The sequence below is a fragment of the Labeo rohita genome, chromosome 4 (genome assembly GCF_022985175.1).
Source record: "Labeo rohita strain BAU-BD-2019 chromosome 4, IGBB_LRoh.1.0, whole genome shotgun sequence".
Taxonomy (NCBI): Eukaryota; Metazoa; Chordata; class Actinopteri; order Cypriniformes; family Cyprinidae; genus Labeo; species Labeo rohita.
Window position 1 is genome coordinate 34,013,277 of NC_066872.1, and position 21,990 is coordinate 34,035,266.

Below are 21,990 nucleotides of genomic sequence, written 5' to 3' on the forward strand. Positions count from 1 at the left end.
CTCCTTAAACATCAGAGAACTGCCTTTGGTGTGTTCTGCTTCCAGTTTACCCTTTGCTCTTCAGAATGAAAATGTATTTTTAATTTAATAGTTTAGATTTTAATAACAAAATAATCGTTTTTATATTTAAAAGTATATTTATCATAATATAATATGATTGTTTTAATATTATTTAAATATTAGTTTTCTATAATAATAAAAATGAAACTATACAATAATAAGATTTTAATAAAGTGGCTCATTGATGGGAAAACAACTTAAAAATTCTAGTCTAGGGACAGTATGGCCACAAATAATAATAATAATAATAATAATGACATCAAATATTTTTTCATGTGTCTTCAAATATATTATTTTAAAAAGTCATAACAGAATACTATTTTAATATTATTAAAATATTTACAATTACATTAAAAGATCATAATGAATAAATTATTATGATGATGTATTTATATATTATTTAATAACGTATATTATAATAATAAAATGACGGCTGTTGTTATATTAAAAAGTATATTTATCACAATAGAATATGATCATTCTAATATGATTAAAATAGAATTTTTCTATAATAACAAAAATGAAACTATACAATAAGATTTTAGTAAAGTAGCTTATTGATGGGAAAGCAACCTAAAAAAACAAGGAATAATAATAATAACAATAATAATAATAATAATAATCACATAAAATATTTTTAATCACAAAATTTATATTTAAATATAGTATTAACAAAAATAAAATAACAAAATGCATTTTTTTATTAACATAATTTGTCTATTATAAAAATAAAATTATACATTAAAAGATCATTATTAATACATTGTTATAATAATATTAATTAATATTATTTTGTATTTAATAATTTGTTTTATATAGATTTATTATATTGTATTATTATGTTAAAAAGTACATTTATCATTTTATCATAATAAAATGATTATTTTAATATTAAAACATATTTTTCTATAATAATAATATAATGACAATGAATATTTTATCATTTAAAAAAATTTCATAACAGAATACTATTTTAAATATTATTAAAATATTTGTCTATATTGAAAATAAAACTATAAAAAGATCATAATTAATCAATTGTTGTTGTTATTGTTATTAATGTCATGTATTAATAATTTATAATGTATATTTTAATAACAAAATAACTGTTGTTATTTTAAAGTATATTTATCATAATAAAATAGGATTATTTTAATATTATCAAAATATATTTTTTCTATTATAATAAAGAAAATTAAACTATACAATAGTAATAATAATAATAATAGTCTGATGATTTATATTCTAATAACAAAATGATGTTGTTTTTATATTAAAAAGTATATTTATCATATTGAAATATTAGCTTCTTTGATATTATAAAACAATTATTTTTCTATAATAATAATAATAATAATAATAATAATGAAGTTATACAATAATAAGATCTCGTTAAAGTGGCTCATTGATGGGAAAACAACATAAAAATCAGGTGAGTCTGAATAATTATTATTATTATTATTGATAATATTATTATTTACATATTTGGTATGTAATAATAATAAAACCGTATATTTAAAAAGTATCATAAATTGGCTCATTGGTGGGAAATCTGGGGAGAATCTAAGAGTCTGGGGAGAATATGATCATGAAATTGGTTGTTTACCTATATTTTTCAATCATAAAGGTTCACCCTTTATGCACTGATTATCCTTTTAAATGAAAGATCAATAGCTGCAAATAGCTTTCATATCCTCTCTTTCTCTGTCCATTTACCTAATTCTCAGTCCAGTTGAGTTCCTCTATGGCTTTAGTTGCTGTGTACTAAAGAGCTCTTTTATTGCTCCTCTGTGTCAGTTTTCTGCTCTAATGTGAGTATGATAAAGAAAGGCTTATTCATTAAACACATTAAAGCACATTGTCTTTAAGCGACTCAGATGGCCCTGTGTGTACATCGTGACCCCGAGGGAAGACTTACCTGCAGTTTGATCGACCGCTCTTAGCCGTAAGCGATTAGTGCCTTGGGCGGATTGCTGTTTAAAGCAGAGCATCAGGTGTAATACTGGGGCAGACTCTGGGTGGATCTCAGAAAATGAGAAGATTTTCGCCTTTCAAGTCATGCATTCAAAGCAAACTGGTCAGAGACATCAAGAGCGGAATGTTTGTAATTGAAAAGAATCTCTTTTTGTCTCCGTCCCTGTGAAAGGCAGATAACCAATGCTGCTGGGGCAAAAGAGGGCTGAAATATGGCTCTCATTAATACTAGCCCCTTTGTTCTCCTCCTAAATGTATTTCTCACCTAAGAGAGATGACGTGTCGAGACTAAAATTAGGGACCTAAATTTGGCTTCTGATACAGAGAGAACATTTTCTAGACAGTGTTTCCTAAAGGTCTGAGACTAAATAAAAATGCAGCATTCTGCAAAGTGTTTAAAACCCCTTGCTGGCAAACCAGGTTGATTCACAAAACCTGAACCCGCTGTGAGAAAACGCATCAGCTCATCTACCCAAGCTGAGGCGTTTCCTTTCGGGGACATGTTTATGTGCTATTACAGATCAACAAATGATATTTAATATCACAAATGATTTAAAGAAAAATCGTCGAATGCATTTTGCCCTTGTCGAGTGACTGACAAAATTGACGAGAATCCATGAAATGCATTAGTTTTCCAAGACTGCATGATATAATAAACCTATTTAAAAATCATAAGCATAATGCTATTGTGCATTTACAAATGCTACGATTCGGTTAAATAAATATATGCGATGCAGGTTTAATATGCGCTTTTATTAATAACACGCGTTCACAGTAAATGCTGCTCCACACAAACTGTTATTATTTACATGTGTGGAGCGTCTCAAACTCCATCTCTTCATATTGCTGTGAGTTTGGGTTTATTATAATGTTCATCTGGGAATGCAACGTTGCCATTTCATTGGATTTATAAGGCAAATAATTTATAAATGTACGCAAACACAGGAGAATACATCAATATCTTTCTCAATATGCTAACTGTTCATCGCAATTATTTTGATATTCCCATATTTAAGAAATTACAGTGGCTGTAGCATTTTTGTCGTAAAGAAATGGCCAAATATTAAAGATTAACTGGACATTTGAATTAAATGTTGTTTAGTCAATATTAAACAAGGATTAGATTGTGCCATGAAGTGTAAAAACAGTTGTCAGGCCGTTGGCGCCCTCTGCAGTCATTTGTTATACTGCATAATGTAGGCTACATTATGTATTTTAACAGTTTTGTTCAATAAAACTATATGATTACTTGCTTTTGATTAGTGCTGTCAAATGATTAATTGCGATTAATCATGATTAATCACGTCCAAAAAAAGTTTTTGTTTACATAATATACGTGTACTGTGTATATTATGTATATATAAATGCACACACTTGAAAAATAGGTTATGTATATATATTAAATATATACATGTATAAGAGTATACATAAATATTTTCTAAATATAAACTTTGTCTATTGATATATACATAATGAATATACACAACACACACAGGCACACACATATATTATGTAAACAAAAGCTTTTATTTTGTGTGCAATTAATCACGATTAATCGCGATTGACAGCAGTATTCTTGACACTTTATTTGAACCATTTATTGCCTCATTGCTATTATATATGCATTTATGTCATTTTAAAGGATATTGTTCACTTAGGTCTATTTTTATTACCACAAAAATTTATAATAATTTTCCGATTACTCAATTAATCGTCAGAATAATCGACCGATTACATGATTACCAAAATAACCATTAGTGATAGCTCTATAGTGTAGTGTTATTACTGTTACTAAAATAGTATTAAAGCTTACTTTATTATAAAGTTTAAATAAAATCTAAATATTAGCTGAAAAACCTAAGTGAAAATAAAAAATGATAACAGCAACTGACTGGAAAAAGTTTTGAAGTACTGCAATTACTAAAACTGAAATAAAAACTGAACGTAAATGACAAAGGGACATAACAAAATGATTAAAAATTAAACTAAAATGAATGTAAATAAAAATATTAAATAATGGCTCATTTAAAATATGAATAAATTAAGGCTGTCAAATGATTAATCACGATTAATCACATTCAAAATAAAGGTTTATGTACTATATGTGTGTGTACTGTGCATATTTATTATGTATATAGAAATACACACATCTACATGTATATATTAAGGAAAAATATTTTAATTTATATATAAAATTTTTATATTTATAAATAATCTAAATTATATCCAAGTATATTTATACATCTAAATATTTTTGTTTTTTAAATATACATGTATGTGTGTGTATTTATGTACACACAATAAATATACACAGCACACACACATATAATATGTAAACATAAACTTATTTTGGATGTGATTAATTGCAATTAATCACTTGACAGCCCTAGAATAAATACTATAATAGCATATAAATAATACTAAAATAATGCTGCTCAGAGGTCTTCAGTGTTAATATTACTATAATATTATTACTATTATTATATTATTTTACATTTTGTTTGTCTTCTTTATTAAGAAATGCAACACAGGATAATGTACAGATATGATTATGAAATATAATTAATTTAGCATTAAGTTTTATACAATTATATATGTATATAAATATATACAAATAGTAGTATAATTAATATTTAATGTTAAGAGAAATATTTTGGGATAATGACCAACTGTTCATTATCCCCTAATTGAATTAGGTTTAATATTTAGATTTAAAATTTTTTAAAATTAATTTTAAATATTTAAATACAATAATTAAAAAATGGTTAAATAAATAACAAATTATTATATGAAAAATGATTCATAATGAATTTAAATGATTTATTAATAAATATTATTAATATTATATAAACATTATAATATATAATGATAATGTTTTAAAGAAATTACATCAGTTTATTATTTCAGTTATTTAATTTAATGATTAAAATTAATAATCCAAACCTTAGAAAAAGCTTAGAGCAGTAGTATTCTGGTCATGTTGACAGTAGATGCGTCTGATCAAGCTGTGAGGGTTTCTGACAGCACGCTGTTGCACTCTGCAAAAGCCAGCTTCAGGGGTCCGTCCAAAATCACTCATCGCTTCTCAGCTGAGGACGCATTCTGATAAACTAAAGTATGCTTGAGTATACCAACTGACATCTCAACCTCTCCCAGACAAGCAAGCTGTCAAACACACGCAGACTCGCACACGGTCTGAGAAATCACAGAGGTGGGGAACCCAATTAGTAGTTGTGAAGTGCTGCTGGGATGCTTGTGTCATCCACAAACGCACACAGAGGCTGAATGGATGCCCATCTGCTGTTGACTAAGACAAGTTCATTACACTTCCCCATGATCCCTTGTAAAAACAAAAAACTCGCTTGTTTCCAAGTTACCATCTCTCCTGACATTGCCTTTCCAGTGCTGAGCAATTCAGACACTCAGGAAACACAAATCATTAGCAGTTCCTCTTCAACCTGTCTAATTATGTAAAGCTTAAAGCCCTGATGTATTAATATCATGTGACCTAACAACAACGTTCCAGTCAATTCCACCCATTCAGTGTTTAAATATCATAAATGCACCACAACTTGTTTGCGAGTTTAAAAAACCTGAAGGTCTGTTCCAAGTTTAGCACATGTGAGTTCAACATTTGCCTACGCTTTTGAAAACAGAAAGAACATATTTTGTGTTAATGAGAAGCAGAGAGTCAGTCTTACCTCTTTCTGTGTCTCTTTCTCTCTTGTAGAGCCAGTTTGCCTGATGTTACAGCATGTTGAATGAGACTCTCCGATGGAGTACGGCACGCACGCACAGGTACACACTCATCCTGCTGTTTCCACTGAGCGTTCAGCCTGTCATCTGGAGGAAAAGATGAACGGAGGTAAAGGGGAGGAGAGGAAACACGCACTTCTGCCCTCTACCTTCCATGCGCTGGGTCCCTGCACTTAAACTGAGCGCAGACAGAGCGAGTGAGAGAGCGAGAGGCAGAGGGAGGGAGGTTTGTGTGTGTGTGTGTGTGGGTTAGGTTTTGTCTATATTGTGAGGATAGTAAAACCTGAATTCACCTACATTGTGTAGCAGTCACTGGTCCCCATGAGACATGTTAAGTATTTGTAAAATTTGAATTAAAATTTAAAAATGCAGAGAATCTTTTAAATGATAAATTGCTTGCTTGAAGTACTTTCTAAGATTTTACATTTCTGAGCAAAATTAAATAATAAATAAATAATAATGAATGAATGAATGAATGAATAAACATATATATATATATATATATATATGTATGTATGTATAACTATATATATATATATATATATATATGTATATGTATATGTGTGTATATATATATATATATATATATATATATAGTTAATTTTAAAAAATACTAATAATTCCTGTAAACTTATTTTAAAATGAATACCTGTTTCTCATACTGCACACTGTAATTTCACTGTAAATTCACTTTTAGTATTTAAAGTGATTGTTTTGTGTTTTTATTAATTTATGAAAATTATTATTATTATTATTAAAAGTATTTAAATTACTTTTAATTTATTAACTTACACTCATTTGAAGTTAATTTTTTAAAACATTAATAATTTTATATTTCCTTTAAAAATATTTCACAATGAAAATATTGGTAACATATCCCTTGTTGCCTGATATTACTGTTTTTATGTACTGTTATTAGCCCATTTATTTATGCTAATTTCAGTCTGTTTTTACTTTTGATATCAACTAAAACTCACTAATTTTTAAAAACACAAATAATTGAATAATTCCTGTAAAAATAATTTTAAAATGAGTATCTATTTTTCACACTGCACAGTGTAATTTTACTTGATGTGAATTCACTGGTAGTATTTAAAATAACTTGCTTAGTGTTTTTTGTTAATTTATGAAAATTATTATTATTATTAACTAACCCTCACTTGCAGTTAATTTTTCAAAACACTAATAATTTAATATTTCCTGCAAAAATAATTTCACAACAAATATTTTGGTAACATATCTGTTGATGTCTGATATTACTGTTTTTATTTACCGATATTAGCCCATATTGTATTTACTTATTAAATATTTCATAATGTGTGTTAATTTCGGTCTGTTTTTACTTTTGCCATCAACTACTACTCACTTAAAGTTAATTTTTAAAAACACTAATAATTTAATAATTCCAGAATTTTTTTTTTAAATGAATATCTATTTTTTATGCTGAACACTAAATTTACTTAATGTAAATTGACTTGTATTTAAAATGGTTGTTTAGTGTTTTTTGTTAACGTATGAAAATTATTATTATTATTATTAATATTATTATTTAGATTTTTTTTTTTTTATTTACATAGTATAAAATTTGAATCTTCAGCCCTAACTTGAGAAAATAATTTGTTTATTGGTACCTATCTATCTATCTATCTATTGGATATTGGATAGATAGAAAGATAGTTGGTTAGATGGATAGATAGATAGATAGAAAACATGATTGAAACCTCTATGTGTGTGTGTTGTGTGTGTTTGTGAGTGGGTGAATGCTGTTGAATCTGTGTGTGTGTGTGTGAGAGTGAGTGGGTGAGTTCTTCGACATGTGTAGCAGGATCTGGATATAGTCCAGCAGTTGAAGGCAGAAGGTCAGTATTGGCTCACTAATGAGGGATGGTCTGGGTGTGATTCTGACAGCTCGCTAGAGCTCAATCAGCCGGTCTTTCCCTAACACACACACACATACGCAATCGTCCTTCTCAGTGTACCTCAAAATCACCCGTTCCATGGACAAAGACCTTCCCTTCCTGATAGAAAATGGAAAAAGAGAGAGAGAGATGAATAGCATGTGTGTGCGTGAGGTCAAGATCTTTCTGTCCTCATATGACCCAAGTGAGAACATTCAAAACCCAATAGTAATACAGTTCAGTTCAGCCCTCTCGGTTGTAAAGCATCAGTATCGCATTTATGCTGCTTGATCTCTGTGTGAAGCTGAAATATAAAACAGAAGCATAAGAGCTAGAAAGGTCATATAAATGACTGGCCGCTTAATGAAAAAGATGCAAGGTGAACATTGGTCAGTGCAGGATGAAGGAAGGTCTCTGTGTTAGTTGTGTGATTAGATTTATACATTCATATGTTAAATGTTTAGTAAAGACATGAAAGTGTGTGCATATTATTGGACAAACTCCCAAATTCAGAATCAAAATTCTCTTATTAGATGCCATTTAAGGTTTTATTATTAAAGGCCCGTATGCTGAGCTGTGGCGAAACAAGAAACGTATGTTTCTCTTAAAACCAATAAACTAAAAGAACATCATGAATTGATTTTTATTAATATAAATCCTAAAATAATCAATCAGACTTTATGGGAACACAATGGCTCAATCCAGGTTTTGAAGATTCTAAATGAATTTCTAAATGAGGTCATTCTGAAAAAATCAAGGATATAAAATGAAACTTTAAACTGTTACTGTTTCTAATTTTCCATCTGTTCGTGTTTGAAAAACAAGAAAGATATTGTCAGTTACTGGTGATTTATTATTAAAATGAATTGCACAATACAGACTTTTTCAACCTAGGGTTACTGGAATAATGTTCCTCAACCTACATTTCTCCAAAAACCTACCTATAAATACAACTGACTGCAGTTTCTAACTACATTAAACACTAGTCACAGTAAAACAACAACTTTTATTCTTTTTCACACAGATTATCGATTAATAATGACTTATTTTTGCACAGTTCCTCAAACAAAACTATGTTATGACCTCAATGCACTTTTATCACAGTGCATGATTTGTAAATATATGCATCACATAATCAGATCCATATGTATGGCTTTTCTGACATAGTAAACTTGCTCAGTAGCCCACCTGGTACAGCATTACATCCATTGAAATATAGTTTTTCAGCATTTTTGTGTATTTTAACTGTTTCCAACAATGACTGTATGATTTTTGAGATCCATCTTTTCACACTGAGGACAACTGAGGGACTAATTTTCAACTATTACAGAAGGTTAAAACGCTCACTGATGCTTCAGCTGGGGGGTGAAAACTTTTGCAATTTGAAGATTAGGGTAAATTTAACTTATTTTGTCTTCTGGGAAACATGTAAGTATGTTCTGTAGCTTATGAAAGGCAGTACTAAATGAAAAAAAGGTGATATTTAGGCAAAACAAGAAAAATGTACAAATCTTCATTGTGTTTAAAAGTTTTCACCCCCCGTTTTGAATGCGTCATTTTTTTTTGTTTGTTTTTTCCTTCTGGAGCATCAGTGAGTATTTAAACCTGCTGTAATAGTTGCATATGAGTCCCTCAGTTGTCCTCAGTGTGAAAAGATGGATCTCAAAATCATACAGTCATTGTTGGAAAGGGTTCGAATACACAAAAATGCTGAAAAACCACAGAATTTGTGGGATCTGAAGGATTTTTCTGAAGAACAGCAGGCAGTTTACTATTCAGGACAAACAAGGGACTCATGAACAACTATCACTAAACAAAATAAAACAGCTGGGGATCATTCACGTAACAACACAGTAATAAGAATCAAGTGTATGTTAACCTAAATAAATAATTCAACTATTATTTTCTCTTGTGGACTATATGTAAACATCTTTTATGTGAAATGCCCTATTCAGGTCAGTACTAAATAAAAAAAATAACATGCATTTTGTATGATCCCCTTTATTTTGGTAAAATAATGAACATTTTGCAGATTCTGCAAGGTGTATGTAAACTTTTGACCTCAACTGTACAAGTCATGATAAAAAGCAAGCTAAAAACCCATGGTTGCACTTGCATGTTTTTATCTCACACTTGTACATTGAGTTTCCACTGAAACTGTCCCGAGTTCATTCACTGAAACCCCCTCACACACCTTTGCAGCAGAATGCTTCGCTACTGCAATACGCAATACTGCATCGAGCACCTGAAGCAGGACAGCTGCATTATGACACACCTCTGCAGTCCGCATGACACACACGATACACTTCCATGCACACCATGAATACACACAGTAACTTTTATACAAGTGTTTCCTCCTTCTCAATCTCTTTCTCTCCCCAACACACGGTTACAGTTTGATATCATATTCACATCTAATGGCTTACATTTGCTCAGTTATTAAAATATCTAAAATGTCACAACCACAGCAACAAACACATATTCACCACTCACTCTGAAACTCTGCCACAAATGAGCATGATTCGTTTTGATGAGCTGCACATGTGAAATAGTGAAGATGCAGCAGTATCTGATCGCACATGAGCGAATGTTTCTGTCAGCACAGCCCGAGGAAGACCTGATGAGGTTAAGCTTCAAAAAAGTGTTGGCTGAAAAAGGAAAAAACAGAAAATGCTCAGCAATTCAGTCTTTTTTCTTCTTCGGACAACTATTGATGATATTGCATGTACAAATACACTACCACTCAAAAGATTTTTTATGTTTTTTTTTTAAAAAGCCTCTTCTGCTAAATTTTCAGCATCATTACTCCAGTGTTTAGTGTCAAATGTCCTTCAATAATCATTCTAATATGCTGTTCAAGAAACATTTTATTATTATTATTATCAAACAGTTGGGTACATTTATTTTCAGGATTCTTTGATGAATAGAAGGATCCAAAGATCAGCATTTACCTGAAATAAAAAGCTTGTGTAACATTATACACTATACCATTTAAACCATTTTTTGGAAAGAAAATTATAGAAATTAATACTTTTATTTAGCAGGGATGTTTTAAATTGATCAAAAGTGATGATAAAGACATTTATTATGTTACAAAAGATTTCTGTTTCAGATAAATGCTGTTCTTCTCAACTTTCTATTCAGCAAAGAAACCTGAAAAAATTCTGTTCAGCTGTTTTCAACATAATAATAATAAAAAAAATGTTTTTGAGAAGCAAAACAGATTAGAATGATTTCTAAAGGATCATTTGACACTAGTAATGCTAAAAATTCAGCTTTGAAATCACAGGAATAAATTACATTTGAAAATATATTCATATAGAAAACAGCTATTTTAAATAGTAAAAATATTTCAAAATTTTATTTTTGCTGTCCTTTGAATGAAATAAATGCAGGCCTGGTGAGCAGAAGAGACTTCTTAAAAAACTTCAAAATCTTACTGTTCAAAAACTTTTGACTGATAGTGTAGGATCCAAAATTTAATATTGAAGTGGAAATTCATTTCTGTATAAAAATCCTATAAAATTTTGTCATTAATTACTCACCCTCATGTCGTTCCAAACCTGTAATTCCTGTCGTGGTACTCTCATTAATGTGTGTCAAAGACTAAAACGGAAGAGAACAAATTATTTAATAAACTCATTATTTTTGTCTTCTTTGTGCACAAAAAGCATTCTCATAGCTTCATAAAATTAAGGTTGAACCACTGATGTCAAATGGACTATTTTATCGATGTCCTAACTAACTTTCTGGGCCTTGAATGTGTCAGTTGCATTGCTGTCTGTGTCAGAAAGCTCACGGATTTCATCAAAAATATCTTAATTTGTATTCTGAAGATGAACACAAGTCTTACGGGTTTGAAACGACACAAGGGTGAGTAATTAATCACATCATTTTCCTTTTGAGGTGAACTATCCCTTTAAGCTACCTGTCAACTACACTTGCCAAATTTGAATTTTAGACCCTGATGACGGGCATAAGCATGAATGAACACACATCTTGTGCTCTGCACCACATCATTATTTCATGAAGATGTTGGTGGCATCTCATGTTCCCCAGCAGGCAAGTGTGACAGGCTTGTGATCTGCAGCTCTTTTTTCGTTGAGCAGAATGACACACCTCTTGAAGAAACAGCAGGTCTGGGGAAATAATGAATGGGTGAGGAGGATACATTTCAGACTATGAGAGTGAACGAAAAATCAAACCAAAACTGATGTCAAACATCCAAGAGGATAACTATTTTGATGTCTTATCATATATGTTACATGCTATCCTTATTAGCTTTATATATCTAAGGTTAGTGTTTGTTTTTCTCATCGCCCCTAAGCAGCCCATATGCTGTAAAGTTTTACTGCGGCCAACCGTTTGGACACCACATATAAAGAGCGACAGAAAGAAACGGAGGTAATTAGAGAGAGAGAGACAGATAAAGATGGCAAGGAAGAGAAATGGAAAGACTAGAGATATGGAACCTGAGGGAGGGATTTGCTTTGCCAAAGTTTGTCAGGTGAAATACAGTTTAGAAAAGACCTCCTCCTCACCTTCCTGTTAGTGGAGCTGGCTTTTATCAAGATCACCAGCTGCCTGGAAGAACATTCTGCGATAGAGATGGAAAAAAAGAAAGAGGAGGAAGAGATCAACTTTGAAAGCCAGATTGGTGAGTGATGTTGTGGGAAAGTGTGAATTTCTGCCACAAAAACCAAAGCAGTGCTCTCCTGGGGACTGACAGGAAATGAAAAGCTTTTTTTTTGTAAAGTTTGTCCTTGATTTGGCAAAATGACAAGGGAAAAAACTCGACAGCTACTAGATTTAAGCTTTTGGTTCTTGTGAGACAGATGGGTTAAATTAGTGATCTGAAGCCAGCATCTTGCTCTCTAACCACACCGAATAAATTTAGCAGCACGTTTTCACTGATCTCCACAGAACTGCTAATTAAAGGTAAATCAATCTGCACTGTGTAAACCTCTGTGCTAATAGAGCATCGATTTAATCGACATCATTTAACTCATTTGAGGCTGTGTACGGTTTACAGTCTTGTAAACGTGCCAGTATTTTATTGTAGCATATGGTGTGCTTCTTTGAGGAGCAACAATGGAAGAAACTACATATTAGTCAGTTCTCTGTTAGTGTTCTGGTCGTCTGCGATGAATCATTTTATAATAACCGATTTAATCATGATTATTGTGGAAAATCTGTCAGTGCTGATGCATTTTGTGCTTTCGGGGCTGACGTGAATTATTCTGCACGGTTTTGAGACAGACAGTCATTGTTATATTAAAGTTGGCTTCGTCAGGAGAAGTGGGAGCAAATATTTTTCTTCCATTAGGTTTTCTGAAGGCAATGTGTTAAATGTCCTATAATAAGGACAGAGTGATGTAGGAATGAATGTGAGCCATGAGCAGGAGAACACAACCAATGAGGAACAAAGGCTAAAGGCTTTGGGCAAGGTAAAGGAGTCTCGGGAGAGGACGGCTGTAGTTTCACTGCTGTACCTTAAACGTTTAACTCTTAAAGTGTTAGTTTGTCACTAAAGCTTTTTAGGTTGGGCTATATTTTAAGACATTTTTAGACAACTTTACAGCACAAGTCATATAAAATAATAACAGAAGTTATTATTATTAAAAATGTTTATTTAATATTAAGCCTAATAATTGTTATATTCATTTCATATTACAATATGAAATGAAGTAATAATAGTAATAAATTAATAAAATTATTGTAAAAAAAAAATATAAAATATATATATATATATATGCACACACACATACATACTTTTTTTACTGTTTACAATTTTGACTATATAAATAATTGTAAATAAATTATATATATATATATTAGAATTTTTAATAATTTAAAATGTAAAATTGTACATAATATTACAAAAAATAGCAACAATAATTTATAATGATCTAATATTATTTACATTTTATCAGATTAATACTGTATTAAATATTAAGCCTAATAATTTTTATAATAAAAGTAATGGATTATTTTTGTATTAATGAGATTATTACAATATAAAATGAAGTAGTAATAATAATTATTATATATATATATATATATATATAATTAAAAAATTGTAAATAAAAAATATGATATATTTATAATTAGAAAAATGTATAAATAATGTACACATACAGACAGTTTTAAACATATTTAAGTTTAAACAATTATGAAACCATTATGATCAATAGTTTAATATACATATATAATTGTAAATATATTAATACATTTTAATAATAATGTATAAATAATGTAGAATTTTATACAGTTTAAACATGTATAAGTTTGGACAATTATGAAATAATTATGACTGATTGTTTACAATTAATATATATATATATATATATAAATAATTGAAAATAAATAATATAATTTTATCATTTTAAAATCATTTTTTACATACACTACCGTTCAAAAGTTTGGGGTCAGTACATTTTTATTGTTTCTTTTTCTTTTTTTTTCTTTTTTTTTAAGAAATTAATACTTTTATTCACCAAGGATGTATTAAGTTAATAATTAAAAGTTTATTAAAAGTTAATAATAAATAATTTACATTGTTATAAAATATTTATATTTTGAATAAACACTGTACTTTTTAAACTTGTTATTCATGAAAGAATCCTGAAAAAAAAAAATCACAGGTTCCAAAAAATATTTGGCAGCACAACTGTTGATATTATCCAACATTGATCATTCTAATAATAAATCCGCATATTAGAATGATTTCTGAAGGATCATGTGACACTTAAGACTGGAGTAACAGCTGATAAAAATTCAGCTTTTCATCACAGGAATCAATTCTATTTTAAGGTATGTTAAAATAAAAAACATTATTTTATATTGTAAAAACATTTTGCAATATTACTGTTTTTTTTCTATATTTTTAATCAAATAAATGCAGCCTTGATGAGCATAAGAGACTTCTTTAAAGACTATTACAAGTCTTACTGACCCCAAACTTTTGAACGGTAGTGTAATTTATCAAATACATTTTTAAATATATTAATAATTTTAAACCGTTATAGTTAACTATTAATTATTAATACAAATAAACACAAATATATAGTTTGTATACAAAAAATGTGGTGTGTATATAAATCCTCCAGATTTTCATTGATTTTGTGATCATATTTTCGTCATAAGATTTGCACTTATTTATTAATGTTTCGTTTTTGTCGTGCACCAATAGGCAGAGCTCCGTGAATGCAGTAGGTTATTGTGATTTCGAGTTTGCGGATCATTGATGCACAAGGTCAGGGTTTAGATAATATGTTTAATTTAGAAGAGCTCCTCCCTCTGATATTATTTGGATATGTTTAGAGATAGCACGCACTGTCATCACCACCGCTCTGTTGCCATGGCAAGACAAACACAGCTGTTTACAAGACTTCATTTGAAAGACTGAATGAGTGTTAGTGTCAGCCTACAGTTTATTAATCAGTGGTAGAAAGGGAGATCTTCTGTCTTCACATGACATTGCCAAATCATTCAGTACAGTATTATGAAATATTTTTGATTTATATATTTATATCTATCTATATATATATAGAATAGACATTCATCTGTCCGGTCAACATCAATATGGGTGACATAGATATATCGAGATGCCCATCCAGATGTTCACTTCCCTAACGATAAGTTTCATTCAAGTCATTCAGCACCTGACAAATGCACTTGATTGTGATGTAATGTTAAATCTAAGTGGGAGGACAAAAGGAGAAAAGTAAATGAATGGAGCAATGTGAGGGGCATGTGGGTGGAGGACAAGATCTATTTTTGTTTCTTTTATATGGCACACATAACTATAAAGCATTACAGCTGGACTCTGAGGAGAACATATCTGAAGATGCAGAAATATAGTACTTTTCCAAGCTCAAACATGGTACAACATCATGTGCCTATCTTTAGTAACTATGGAAACACTTTGACTTTTCTTCCTTTTTTCCAACTACACATCAGAACTGTAAGCACTGCTGCTTAATCCAGTCTAAACTGTGTTTTTGGTCTGGTTTAGGTCGGTTTATCTGCTCAGCCTGCTACTTTGGTGCCTGAATCCGAATACTGTGTTCGGAAAGGAAATGACGTAGGGAACCTTTAAACGGAATAAATACGAGATGGAGGAAAATATATATTTCAATGCTGTCTCTTGCAATTATGTTGTTGGGTAGTTATACTGTATATAAATTGAATGCATTGAGCTTTTAAACGCGCGTTGGATTTTTGCTTTCACTTTTGATATTAGCAATCACACGTAATCTGTTTATACTAAGGAGCGACAGTACTTACCACACAGTTTTACAAAATTAGATTAGGACTTTAGGATCCGCAAATCATTCGCCATCATCCTATCAGTCATCTCTCCTTACTCTGTTTATTTAAAAACATTAAACTCAAAACCACTACTGCCTATCCTTTTCTTTCCGTAAGAGTAGGCTCAGCCATTTTTAAATTTTATGTGCGCGGCTTCCGGTCTCATCCAGGTCCAGCTATATTTAGCTGTACAAAACATTGTTTTGCTGCTTGATTTTGCAAATTGGTGTCTCTTATCATATTATTGTAATGTATTATCTTAATTATATACACACTGGTTTGTAGTACAAACAGTTTTACTGTTTACTGCACGTTGTTATTCTTAACGTTATAGCGTGTAATGAACTGGAAGTGTCGCCCATTTCCGCGTTCGAGAAAATAGTGGATAGGTCTCCCTGACGTCGTGTTTGCTGCATAGTGCCTTCACAAGGTCGTGGATCCATAGAAAACGCATACTAACGTGTCCTTTGAGGACAATTGGTATAAATAGGTACCCCACGCTCCAAAGGAGCGCTGGCTGAAGTCCAGACCTGCACAAAAACGGAAGGTGACAGTCACCTCTCAAACACCAGACCTGAGAAAGTGACATTGCTGAGGCTTTTGCTGCGATTGTGTCTGTCGCACGGCTAATGATTTATTATTGGTACCTGTAGAAAGCAGGCTGATGGATATGTGCAGGTTATGGGATATTACCAACCGCTCATGTGGGACGAAAAAAGATTAGAGGTGGATGGGAATGGATGCAAAAGCCTTTTCTGGCCAGAAAGAATCTAAAAAGAGTTTCTAATAAATGGAAATCCAAAACTCCTGGAATGATTATAAGACTATCCTCGTTTTGATGCGATTAAGACTGTTAATCCAACCCAAGAGTGCTGGAAGAGGACAGAGTTTAAAGGCGCACACAAACACAAAGCAGCTGTTTTGGCCCCATTCTGCTGTTCATGAAAACTGTTATTCATTTTATTTATTTATTTATTTATTAAAAAAATTCACATTTCTTTTATAGATGCAGCCTGAGTCGTCAAGCTGTTTGGGGCTTATTGCTATGCTCCTGCTTTTCGTAGAAAAGTGCACGGCGCAGTGAAAGTATTTATGAGATTAACTTACGGCAAAACAGAAACAATCGCTCTCACATCTACTTTTCTCTGAAAGTTTAAGTATGGCACTGTTTTTTAGGCATGTTGTGGCATTACCTGATTTGCATAATTGCTTCAGTGAGTTGGTGCTAAAAAAACACAAATGAACAACGCAGTCAGTGGATGCATTTTTGAACATTAATTGGGTGGATAATAAAGTAAATGTCTGCATTCGCGGTCAGCTTGTCTGTTGCAAGGTTGACAGGATGTTGCGGTTACCATGGTGATGCATCTGCTCTGGTAAAGTGGGCCTTAGGATTTGAGAGGAATTCTATAAAATGATTTTCTCCTACTTTTCATTAGAGGCTGATTGCATTGGGATAGACTCATTTAGAAGCTTATTAGAGTGAAGCTTGAGGAGAAGATGAAATGTAATGACATTATGTTCTGTCAGTCATATCTTTTCTTCACCTCTGTCCGCACTTATTGAAATACACACTCAGATTGGCTTGGCTTGTCAGAATGAACTGAAAATGCAGGAAAAAAACACATACTGTAGTTTTTCTTTGCCATCTTTTCCTTCAGAGGAATGGGTTTTGGGCAGCTGATGTGACACTATCCTGTCTGGAAAAGCAGTAATGAACTAAATTTGCATTTCCTAAAGGAAAAACCAGTTCTGGAACGCGGCAAATGAATATTAGATTTGTAGATAAGTTTAATATTTAGGCCTTGGTGTGTAAATGAAACAGTCTTTTAGAACCAGTTTTCTGTTGTCCTGACAATCTGCGTGCTTATTTAACAATGCAATATATTAAATATTAAAAATTTAATATATATAGTATTTTGTTACATGTCTCCTTGTGTTTCTGTTTATTGGACTGTTTTGGTTTCTCCCATTGTCTTCCCCCGTCGATCTGTCTGCTTTGGTTTAACCCTTGTTAACGTCATCCCATTCACCTGTCTTGGTAATCAGCACACCCTTTATAAGCCTGTTTGTATCCTGAGTTCTCTGTCGGTCTTTAATGTTGTTTATTAAGGTTACTACGTGTGTGGATCTTCCTGCTTGTTTCTGCTTGTGCTACCTGAGGATTATATTAAACCTTTTGCTTGTTATCTCGTCTCTCGTCTCGTTCCATCCAGCACGCAGCAACCACGTAACAGAAAGACCGACCTACAACAGTTTAACCGGCGTTATTCCCCTGCGTTTATTTTTTTTCTTGTTTCTCAGTGTTTTTCTTTTTGATTTTCTATTATGGACCCTACTGTTCTCCTCATCATCCTGAAGCAGGGGGAACGCTCTCTTGAGGACCACACCCGTGATTACATCTTCCTGGCAGAACACTCCCACTTCCCGGATAGCAGCCTTTGCACTTTCTACCGTGCAGGACTGAACACCACCACGAAGGGGCTGCTATCCGGGGGAGGGTCCTCAAGAGAGCCTGCCGGACTACATCGAGTGGGTGCTGGCGTCCTGTGGATCGTCATGGACTATTGACTTCGTCAAGGAGGACGTCAGCCCCACTCCAGACCCAGAACCCAGCCAACCCTCACCCCGACATGCGGAGCATGAGCCCGAGCCCACCGCGGATGACGAGCCAGAGCCACGAGCGACAGAGCAAAGGATCGCCACAGAGCCAGAGCCCTACACGTCCGACCAGGTGCGAGAGCCGGCTACGACTACCGCTACGGTGGAGTGCTGCGTGGAGCAAGAGAGGGCTATGGAGAGCCCTGCCCACTGCACCACCGCTGGGGGTGAGCTTGAACTGAACTCTGGGGACTTGATTGACTTCTTTACTGAAGTTCTGGAAACCAACTCTGAGGATTTAATAGACTTTTCTACAGAAATACCTACCTGTCATGAGATATCTGTTGATATGGAATTCCCACCCACCCCCTCTTCGGTCTGTCTGGCCACCGCTGTCCCCTGACAGCCCCTCTGCTCACCCTCAGCCCACCACCTGTGCAGTGGGCTCGCCGCGGGTCTGCCAGCTTTCATCGGCGTCATGGCTGGAGGATCCCTCAGCTCCGCCTCCAGCCTCAGAGTCCAGAACTCCGCCTCGGCCCTCCGACCCTGCGGCTCCACCACGGCTCTCAGCGCCCTCGTCTCCACCGTCGCCCGTCGGCCCACCAGCTCCACCGGGCTCCCTCGTCCCTCCGGCTCCGCCTTGGTCGGTCGTCGTCCCGCCATCGCCTCGGGACTCCACTCCTCCGGCTTTGCCTCGTCGCTCCATCCCACCGGCTCTGTTGGGCTCCTCCCTCCTCCGGCACAGCCTCCATCCTCTGTCGCTCCGGCTCCGCCGCGGACCTCCGGATCTCCGCCTACGCCTTGGTCGCCAGAGCCTAGGGCTCCGCCTTGGCCCTCCGGATCCTCGGTGTCGCCCTGGATCTTCGGCTCTCCGTCTCCGCCTCGGGCTCCTCCGCCAGCTGCTCCGCCTCTGTCGGTCGGCCCCCTGGAGTCGTCAGCCCTTCCTCCACCATGGCTCCTCCCTCCATCGGCTCCACCGTGGGTCATCATGGCTGCGGTCTGGGTCTCCCTCTGCTTCTCCTGCTTCGGGTCCCTCCTGTTTCCTCCCTGGCTCCTCCCACCTTCGTCGCCCCCATGGACTCTAAGGACTCTGTTTTTTGTTTTCCGTCCTCCGCCGAAGCCTCCCCCCCACATGGACTCTGTTTTGCTGCTGTTTTTTCGCCCCTCTTGTTTATTTTGTTTTTTGTTTCCTACGGCGTGAGGTCGCGCCTATTCGGAGGGGGGAGTAATGTTACATGTCTCCTTGTGTTTCTGTTTATTGGACTGTTTTGGTTTCTCCCATTGTCTTCCCCCGTCGATCTGTCTGCTTTGGTTTAACCCTTGTTAACGTCATCCCATTCACCTGTCTTGGTAATCAGCACACCCTTTATAAGCCTGTTTGTATCCTGAGTTCTCTGTCGGTCTTTAATGTTGTTTATTAAGGTTACTACGTGTGTGGATCTTCCTGCTTGTTTCTGCTTGTGCTACCTGAGGATTATATTAAACCTTTTGCTTGTTATCTCGTCTCTCGTCTCGTTCCATCCAGCACGCAGCAACCACGTAACATATTTATATGCTATTTTATTGTATATACACTACCAGATTTTTAATGGGGTTTTTTTTCTAAAGAAGTCTCTTCTGCTCACCAAGCCTGCATTTATTTGATCCAAAAGTACCACAAAAACAGTAAAAATCTGAAATATTTGTACCATTTAAAATAACTGTTTTGTATTTGAATATATTTTAAAATGTAATTTATTCCTGTGATTTCAAAGCTGAATTTTTAGCATCATTACTAAAGTCACACAATCCTTCAAAAATCATTCTAATATTCTGATTTGCTGCTCAAAAAACATTTATTATTATTATTATGTTGAAAACAGCTGAGTAGAATTTTATCAGGTTTCTTTGATGAATAGAGAGTTCAGAAGTACAGCATTTATCTGAAATAGAAATCTTTTGTAACATTATAAATATCTTTCACTAACATTATAAATATTATCACTTTCAATCAATTTAAAGCGTCCTTGCTAAATAAAAGATTAATTTCTATAATTTCTTTTCCAAAAAGAAAAAATGTATATACGGACTCCAAGCTTTTGAATGGTATAATGTAAAGTGTTACAAAAGCTTTTTATTTTAGATAAATCCTGATCTTTGTATCTTTCTGTTCATCAAAGAAACCTGAAAAAATTGATAACAATACTACTAATAATAATAATGTTACTTGAACAGCAAATCGGCATATTAGAACGTTTTCTGAAAGATCATGTGACACTGAAGACTGGGGTAATGATGCTGAAAATGTAGGTTTGATCACAGAAATAAATTACATTTTAAAATATATTCATGTAAAGAAAGCAGTTATTTTAAATAGTAAAATATTTCACAATATTATTGCTTTTGCTGTATTATGGATCAAGTGAGCAGAAGAGACTTCCTTAAAAAACATTAAAATTTTTTGACTGGTAGTGTACATTTTTTAATTTTATTAATTTATTAATTGTGTGTGTGAATTAGACTAAAATACTAAAAATAAAATTCAAATAATTCAAATAAAGTCTAAAGAAATGTTACAAACTAAATTATTTAAATTATTATAATTTTAAAAATATATTAGAAAGATAAAGATAAAAACTGATAGTTGAATTTTTAAAAAACTGTCATGCAAGCTCTGCACTCTGATGTTTATCTTTCTTTAATATCAGGTCCAGATATAATGAAATCCCTGTGTGTACATAGTTAGACCTGCAAAATCCAGTTTATCCCACGGTGAACCTTCTGAATGTGTGAAAAACCTATATTAAATTGGTTTATTTTTAGTTTCAGCTTCCTCCATCGCACCCTTCCAGTTCTTAATCTCCTCTCATCTCGAGACACAGGACAACAGGTGAGGCTTCGAGATACTTCACGCGGCCTCATTTGCACTGATGGCAGATTGCAATCAACAGGTCAGACGAATAATTAAAGAGGAAAAAGGATGGAGGGGCAGGAATGATGAAGAGGAGATGAAATGATTATAAGCATTGTACTGAACTCAGGTTTGAGCTTTGGAGGAATATCCTCATCAACACCACCATCATCATCACCTTCGTCCATCTTAATGATTGGTGTTTGTATGAATGATGCTTCCTCTCAGCTAATCAGGAGTATGCATGAGTACCCTCGCTTTCCCAAGCGTTTAATCAGGCCTAATCAGCGTTAAAAATCCGCTCGCCTTCTACTAGTGTACGTGTTCGCAGTCTCACCAAGCAGCTCAGAAAAACGCGTTTGATATTTTATAGGCTGAATAAAGCGAAATATGACATTTCTTAAGCTATTTTTCTCTCATGAAGAAACTTGAGTTTCTTCGGAAAAACAAGCCAGACATTTTCATCCTTTTTAGCTCGCTGAGTGATTTGCCGCCGTC

The 21,990-nt window shown here is 33.6% G+C and overlaps 1 protein-coding gene across 2 annotated transcripts in view; it reads right to left on the reverse strand.

Moving 5' to 3' along the window:
• The window catches only part of shisal1a (shisa like 1a), a 44,418-nt gene extending 38,392 nt beyond the window's left edge, over positions 1 to 6,026 (reverse strand). The window contains exon 1 of one of the 2 annotated variants that reach the window (XM_051107883.1): positions 5,736 to 6,016. The gene's annotated coding sequence lies outside the window, so the exon portion shown is untranslated. Of the gene's footprint in view, positions 1 to 5,735 lie in introns of both variants that reach the window. The other variant, XM_051107882.1, reaches the window with a different exon arrangement.
• Between the last annotated feature and the right edge of the window lie 15,964 nt (positions 6,027 to 21,990).